Raw genomic sequence first — 9,169 nt, 5'->3', positions numbered from 1 at the left:
AGCCTCCGAAATTGCAGCCCAAATAAATGCTTCACAGAGTTCAAGTAACAGACACATCTCAACATCAACTGTTCAGAGGAGACTGCGTGAATCAGGCCTTCATGGTCACATTGCTGCAAGGAAACCAGTACTAAAGGACACCAATAACAAGAAGAGACTTGCTTGGGCCAAGAAACATGAGCAATATTATTTAACCTTTATTTAACTAGGTAAGTCAGTTAAGAACAAATTCTTATTTACAATGACTGCCTATCAGGGAACAGTGGATTAACTGCCTTGTTCAGGGGCAGAACAACTGATTTTTACATTGTCAGCTTGGGGATTCAATCCTGCAACCTTTCGGTTACTGGCCCAATGCTCTACACATTAGGCTACCTGCCACCTTGTGGAAATCTGTCCTTTGGTCTGATGAGTCCAAATTTGAAATTTTTGGTTCCAACTGCCTTGTCTTTGTGAGACACAGAGTAGGTGAACGAATGATCTTCGAAAGTGTGGTTCCCACCGTGAAGCATGGAGGAGGAGGTGTGATGGTGTGGGGGTGCTTTGCTGGTGACACTGTCTGTGATTTATTTAGAATTCAAGGCACACTTAACCAGCATGGCTACCACAACATTCTGCAGCAATACGCCATCCCATCTGGTTTGCTCTTAGTGGGACTATCATTTTGTTTTTCAACAGGACAATGACAAAACACACCTCCAGGCTGTGTAAGGGCTATTTGACCAAGAAGGAGAGTGATGGAGTGCTGCATCAGATGACCTGGCCTCCATTACATGATTCCATGTGTTATTTCATAGTTTATTGTCTTCACTATTATTCTACAATGTATAAAATAGTAAAAGATAAAGAAAAACCCTTGAATGAGTAGGTGTGTCCAAACTTTGACGGCTATTGTATATATATATATATATATACAGTGCCTTGCGAAAGTATTCGGCCCCCTTGAACTTTGCGACCTTTTGCCACATTTCAGGCTTCAAACATAAAGACATAAAACTGTATTTTTTTGTGAAGAATCAACAACAAGTGGGACACAACATGAAGTGGAACGACATTTATTGGATATTTCAAACTTTTTTAACAAATCAAAAACTGAAAAATTGGGCGTGCAAAATTATTCAGCCCCTTTACTTTCAGTGCAGCAAACTCTCTCCAGAAGTCCAGTGAGGATCTCTGAATGATCCAATGTTGACCTAAATAACTAATGATGATAAATACAATCCACCTGTGTGTAATCAAGTCTCCGTATAAATGCACCTGCACTGTGATAGTCTCAGAGGTCCGTTAAAAGCGCAGAGAGCATCATGAAGAACAAGGAACACACCAGGCAGGTCCGAGATACTGTTGTGAAGAAGTTTAAAGCCGGATTTGGATACAAAAAGATTTCCCAAGCTTTAAACATCCCAAGGAGCACTGTGCAAGCGATAATATTGAAATGGAAGGAGTATCAGACCACTGCAAATCTACCAAGACCTGGCCGTCCCTCTAAACTTTCAGCTCATACAAGGAGAAGACTGATCAGAGATGCAGCCAAGAGGCCCATGATCACTCTGGATGAACTGCAGAGATCTACAGCTGAGGTGGGAGACTCTGTCCATAGGACAACAATCAGTCGTATATTGCACAAATATGGCCTTTATGGAAGAGTGGCAAGAAGAAAGCCATTTCTTAAAGATATCCATAAAAAGTGTTGTTTAAAGTTTGCCACAAGCCACCTGGGAGACACACCAAACATGTGGAAGAAGGTGCTCTGGTCAGATGAAACCAAAATTGAACTTTTTGGCAACAATGCAAAACGTTATGTTTGGCATAAAAGCAACACAGCTGAACACACCATCCCCACTGTCAAACATGGTGGTGGCAGCATCATGGTTTGGGCCTGCTTTTCTTCAGCAGGGACAGGGAAGATGGTTAAAATTGATGGGAAGATGGATGGAGCCAAATACAGGACCATTCTGGAAGAAAACCTGATGGAGTCTGCAAAAGACCTGAGACTGGGACGGAGATTTGTCTTCCAACAAGACAATGATCCAAAACATAAAGCAAAATCTACAATGGAATGGTTCAAAAAGAAACATATCCAGGTGTTAGAATGGCCAAGTCAAAGTCCAGACCTGAATCCAATCGAGAATCTGTGGAAAGAACTGAAAACTGCTGTTCACAAATATTCTCCATCCAACCTCACTGAGCTCGAGCTGTTTTGCAAGTAGGAATGGGAAAAAATGTCAGTCTCTCGATGTGCAAAACTGATAGAGACATACCCCAAGCGACTTACAGCTGTAATCGCAGCAAAAGGCAAAGTTTTAACTTAAGGGGGCTGAATAATTTTGCACGCCCAATTTTTCAGTTTTTGATTTGTTAAAAAAGTTTGAAATATCCAATAAATGTCGTTCCACTTCATGATTGTGTCCCACTTGTTGTTGATTCTTCACAAAAAAATACAGTTTTATATCTTCATGTTTGAAGCCTGAAATGTGGCAAAAGGTCGCAAAGTTCAAGGGGGCCGAATACTTTCGCAAGGCACTGTATATATATATATATATATATATATATATATATATATATATACATATATATATATATATACATATATATATATATATACTACAGTCAGCTATTAAATATAATTTCAAATGGCACACTGACTCACCTAATGATGAAGATGAAGCCATAGGCTACTCATGGTGATGGCAGATGTCTTGGCAATAACCTGTCTCAAGATGAGGTACTTTGAAAAACAGTGTTTCTGTTCTAAAAGAAATGGGAGTTGTTAATTACATTAAATAATGTAATATTGGTTTCTACAGACATATTAGTCTTCTCTTTTCAGCTGTAGGCATTTGTTTTGCAAACAGTATGTTTTTCCCGTGATTGTATTTTGAAATTTGCAAAAGACATGAGTTTAATAGTGAAATTGCCAAGGCATGAGGTTCCAAAACCCTTCTATGGATTATATGTCTATGGCCACAATGCAACAAGCTGTATATTTGGCTCGCATGCTGGCCAAACTGTGGACTTCCCGACCGTACGCAACCGGTACCTGCCAAAATAAAGGAAACATTTGAGTAAATGAGGGATACAAGTAGTATGTTAGGGTCTGCATTTTCCTGGCATGGTTTAGGTCCACTTGTAGAATCTATGCCAAGGCACATTGAAGCTGTTCTGGCAGCTCATGGTGCTCAAGCACACTTTAAGACACTATGTTGGTGTTTCCTTTATTTTGTCAGTTACCTGTATGCGCTTGTGATAAAATGTCATTCACAGTTATTTTGGGGGGAATCTATTGACCCTCTGATGTATTTAGAACATTGAGAGTGGAATCCTGTGGCTTCTGTGGTTAGATAAAACATTTGATATATATTTGTTTTGCCTCTTGGTCCCCTTATGGGCTTGAGCCCAGCCCCTAACTCACACAATTGACCAGTCACATGTATTTATTAGGCAGTTTATTTAGATTTTTTATTAATAGTTACCCAATCAAGGCAGTTACCCATGTGTGCCCCCTATCTCTTCTACTCTCCCCATCTGGCAGTTAGCAGAGCATCAGCAGGCAGCAGCAGGAGAGCTGGATCCTGAATCATCCTGTCATCGGTGGTTGCAGTAAAAAAAAAACTATATATATACAGTTGAAGCCGGAAGATTACAAACACTTATGTTGGAGTCAATAAAACTCGTTTTTCAACCACTCCACAAATTTCTTGTTAACTTAACAAACTATAGTTTTGGGAAGTTGGTAAGGACATCGACTTCATGCATGACACAAGTAATTTTTCCAACAATTGTTAACAGACAGATTATTTCACTTATAATTCACAGCATCACAATTACAGTAGGTCAGAGGTTTACATACACTAAGTTGACTGTGCCTTTAAACAGCTTTGAAAATTCCAGAAAATGATGTCATGGCTTTAGAAGCTTCTGATAGGCTAATTGACATCATTTGAGTCAATTGGATGTGTACCTGTGGATGTATGTCAAGGCCTACCTTCAAACTCATTGCCTCTTTGCTTGACATCATGGGAAAATCAAAATAAATAAGCCAAGACCTCAGAAAAAAAATTGGAGACCTCTACAAGTCTGGTTCATCCTTGGGAGCAATTTCCAAATGCCTGATTGTACCACGTTCATCTGTACAAACAATAGTATGCAAGTATAAACACCATGGGACCACGCAGCCATCATACCTCTCAGGAAGGTTACGCATTCTGTCTCCTAGAGATGATTGTACTTTGGTGCGAAAAGTGCAAATCAATACCAGAACAACAGCAAAGGACCTTGTGAAGATGCTGGAGGAAACAGGTACAAAAGTATCTATATATCCACGGTTTGCACCTGCACATGGGGACAAAGATCACACGTTTTGGAGAAATGTCCTCTGGTCTGATGAAACAAAAAATAGAACTGTTTGGCCATAATGACCGTCGTTATGTATGGAGGAAAAAGGGGGATGCTTGCAAGCCGAAGAACACCATCCCAACCGTGAAGCACGGGGGTGGCAGCATCATGTTGTGTTGGTGCTTGCTGTAGGAGGGCCTGGTGCACTTCACAAAATAGCCGGCATCATGAGGAAAGAAAATGATGTGGATATATTGAAGCAACATCTCAAAACATCAGTCAGAAAGTTAAAGCTTGGTTGCAAATGGGTCTTCCAAATGGACAATGACCTCAAGCATACTTCCAAAGTTGTGTCAAAATGGCTTAAGGACAACAAAGTCAAGGTATTGGAGTGGCCATCACAAAGCCCTGACCTCAATCCTATAGAAAATGTGTGGGCAGAACTGAAAAAGCGTGTGTGAGCAAGGAGGCCCACAAACCTGACTCAGTTACACCAGCTCTGTTAGGAGGAATGGGCCAGAATTCATCCAACTTATTGTGGGAAGCTTGTGGAAGACTACCTGAAATGTTTGACCCAAGTTAAACAATTTAAAGGCAATGCTACCAAATACTAATTGAGTGTATGTAAACTTCTGACCCACTGGGAATGCAATGAAAGAAGTAAAAGCTGAAATAACATATTCTCTCTACTATTATTCTGACATTTCACATTCTTAAAATAAAGTGGTGATCCTAACTGACCTAAGATAGGGAATTTTTAGGATTAAGTGTCAGGAATTGTGAAAAACTGAGTTTAAATGTATTTGGCTCAGGTGTACATGTATGTAAACTTCCGACTTCATCTCTCTCTCTCTCTCTCTCTCTCTCTCTCTCTCTCTCTCTCTCTCTCTCTCTCTCTCTCTCTCTCTCTCTCTCTCTCTCTCTATATATATATATATATATATATATATATATATATATATATATATAATTATATACTGGATACAGTTCCTTTATTTATATATATTTTTGTTGCCTCCTGGGCCCAGGGGCTTCAGCCCTGGTAAACCCCTGCATTAAGCCAATCCTGCGCCTGGCACCTACTACCATACCCCTTTCAAAGGCACTTAAATATTATCTTGCCCATTCACCCTCTGAATGGCCACAAACACAATCCATGTCTCAAGGCTTAAAAATCCTTCTTTAACCCTTTACTGCAGTTGGCTAAATCAGCGTTCTTGGTAGTTGTAAACAAATCTACTTTGAAACTAAAGTGTACACCTCACACACATGGTTATGGGCATTAAAAAGGAAGACACCTGTACCATGTCAGATATATAGTTGAAATGGTATATACATCACAGAAGACTGAAATATAACACAACTGTTTGACATAGAAACACAGGATTTCTGGCTGTTTAACATATATATATATATATTTTTATTAATTATGAAATTATGAAAAATAATAACATTCCACCCATGAGGCCACTAGGTAATTTGACTGCAGGAAATAGATTCCCTGTCTCCTCTCCTTCATCTACACTGATTGAAGTGGTTTTAACAAGTGACAAGTGACAAGGGATCCTAGTTTTCTCCTGGATTCACCATGTTAGTCTATGTCATGGAAAGAGAAGGTGTTCTTAATGTTTTTTATACTCAGTGTATTGTGTAGCAGTATGTAATGTGTCCTGATTCAGAAATGTCATAATCATTTATAATAGGCCTAGTTTATTTTAGTTGGCTATTTTGTTTTATTTCAAACTGGCTATCTGTTTTGCATTTCTGTATTGTGCTGGAATGTCCTCATATATCGCAACGTGCGACAAATGAAACACATTGACAACTGCTTCCCCGGATAACCATTCTCTTTCCGTCTCTCTCACTCTCTCTTTCTATTTTTTGTCAATATATTCTTTTCACACATCGGCACATAGGCCTGTACCAACGCTAATGTTTTACCTTCAAAACAACGGGCCTGTCTCTCTGCAGGGACACTCAAGTAATCAATATTATAGGCTTATGTTTTATAATCTATATTGTCCATGCTCAAGTTTTTTTTCAAGTAATGTTGTTTTTTGCTTGTAAAAATAATGTGGCTTAAAGGATCATATCTTGAAAATATTTAGTTTTTCTACATTTCTACCATTGTACAATAGTTGAATTTGTACATGTGTGAAAGCTCCACTTGCTTTCATTGAATTTCAGTTTTTGTAAAGCGTTTGCGTTCAGTTTGTTAAGAAATATTAGTGTGTTGTCATAAATTATTATTTAGGTACATTTGCGTTTGAAAGCGTCCTGCAATAGAGGATTTGCGGTGAACAATAGCACTGGCGCCATATAGCTCTATCCCGAATTCTGATCAATTGGCAGGCAGTATAGGGCCTAGAATGCTTAGGGACACTATGGTTGGTTTTACTCGAATGATGTAATTTGGATTTTACATGTATGCATAATTTACTTATATGACGTAGCCTAAGATATACACTAAGTAATGTAAGGTGAGACAGTAAAAGTTTTCGGTTGCCCCAAAAACAATAAGAAAAGTAATGATTCTTTACAGCTCTGAATCTATCGATAATCTATATATTTAGCCATGCCAGGGATGTTTATTGGCATCCTATTAATCAGCCTGATCAGAGAGGAGTTTCATTTTTAAGATGAATTGCTTAGAGGGAAAAAATAAATATCGACTGTGGGCTACACTTAACAAATAAAACACAACCTGAAATAAAATATTTTATTTTGAAAACATTGTTTTTTGTATTAATACCTTGATTCGTATTCAATGGTAAATTATATAATGGCACATTTTTGAATAATAATAATAATATAGTTAATTTTATAATAACAAAAATAAGGCGTTATAACAGCATAATAAAACATGTGTACTCATTTCCTTTTGCCTAACACTGAAATGTACAAGGGGGTCGCTTATTACATCATGTAGATACGACATAAGCATAAATAGTAATACGCATATAGAAATAGCCTACATATAACGATTTCATTGGCCCGAACGGAATACTTTTTAAATCATCAAAGTGTGTTAATCTGATTGTTGACTATTTCGAATTTGTGAAGGGCGTGTACGAGAAGGCTAAGCCTATAATAAGATGAACATGGATGTTATTTTCCAAATACAGTTGTGATATCCAGAATGTGTCTTACTGTTGACGAGTCTACTCACTACTTGTAATGACTGATGATGTAACCAATATTTAGCCGCCTGTCGACACTTCAGATACATTCTTCTTCTGCTATGTGAGCTATGCCAGCCGAATTAAAAAAATACAGCATTTTTTATTTTTTGGTACTTTTATGTGAGTGTGATTCTGCTTGAGCCACTGAACATCGAACATGCATTTTTTGATTGCACTCCCACCAGTCGGGACTGTGGCTATAAGGGATATGCAGGATATACACATTGATTTGTGACTATACTTTTTTTTTTAAACACACATTGTGTCTAAATGTGGTTTTGTGTTTGATCTAAATGAAAACTCTTTTAAAAATTTTTTTTTTTTGTGTGTGTATTTGTATTACGTAACCACAGCCCTGTTTGGATAGGCCTATAGCATGTCATCGTCGACATCCTTATCTAGAGCATCGATCTTATTGGGTGGATTGATTGAATCATCCCAGGTCTAACTTAATTTCGCCCCTTTTTCTGATGAATAAACAAATAAATAAAGTTGATGCTATGTTCCAAAACAACACATCCCATTTCCCTGCACATGATAGGCAACATTTATATGATATCGGATTTGTCTGGATTGTGCAATTAATGTCCCATATTCTTTACTAAGGAAGGCAATGGGTTTTATGACGCCATGGAGGAACCCATCATCTGTAATCTTATATTCTAGGTTGAAACTAAAACTCTAAATTACTGCATAACTCACAAATTAAACTATTTTGTAACATCTTGCTTTTTTATAAATCATCACCAAACTTAGGTGGTTTTGTATGAAAATGATGCCATTATTAAGCTGATAAGGAAATGAACTGGAGACTGCATCCAGTTTCTAACAATTTCCCAATGCACACTTTTGTTGTGTATAATGACGGTTATTATCTCACAGGGGGATAGTGACGACTGAGACCTTTGTTTGTTACCAATTAGACTTGAAATGTAATTACAGTTGCCATGTCTATCTCAGTCATAGTCAGCTGATAAGGTGCACCTCCCTCCTGATATGAATGTCCCTAGAGTATTCTCTCCATCCTTAAGTCCCCCTCATACCACACAGCCTTTTCACACTCTTAAAGGGCTCTATTCAATCTGTACCGCCATAGAAATGATAGAAATGTAAAGGTCATTTCAGATTGAGCCGACATATGCAGTGTTTACCGTGAATGCAGACACTGCTAAAGTGGGAACATTGCCTTTAAAGTTGTAAAGTTGAACTTCTGCAATGCGGATTGAATAGAGCCCTAATTACTCTCTTATTTACCAGATCCTAAATACTTGCTGGATTTTACTGAATGAAGGGATTCCAAACTTGCACTTTATTTCTAAATATTATTAAATAGGTTTTCTTTCTTTCACCTAAACACTTTATGAAATAAACAATATCAATGTTTAATAAGAGCAGTGACATCACAGACTGGATAGGATTTTTGTTGTTGATTCACAGTCTCATAAAATGGACAGAAAATCACATCGTCAAAGTTGTCACTCATTATGTGTTTACTGTTCCCCTGTAATGTACAGTATAGGCTATATTTGGTACTGTTATGGCAGTTGTGTAAAGTTAGACCTCTCATAACAGTCAAGCAAAATACTATAGAAGTAAGGCTATTCCATGAAATAAAGAAATTGGAAAGGTTATCCTAATATTCATCAATATCA

Source organism: Oncorhynchus mykiss, chromosome 5, assembly GCF_057628025.1.
Source record: "Oncorhynchus mykiss isolate SJ-2025 chromosome 5, ASM5762802v1, whole genome shotgun sequence".
Taxonomy (NCBI): domain Eukaryota; kingdom Metazoa; phylum Chordata; class Actinopteri; order Salmoniformes; family Salmonidae; genus Oncorhynchus; species Oncorhynchus mykiss.
Note: the sequence above shows the minus strand (reverse complement) of the source record.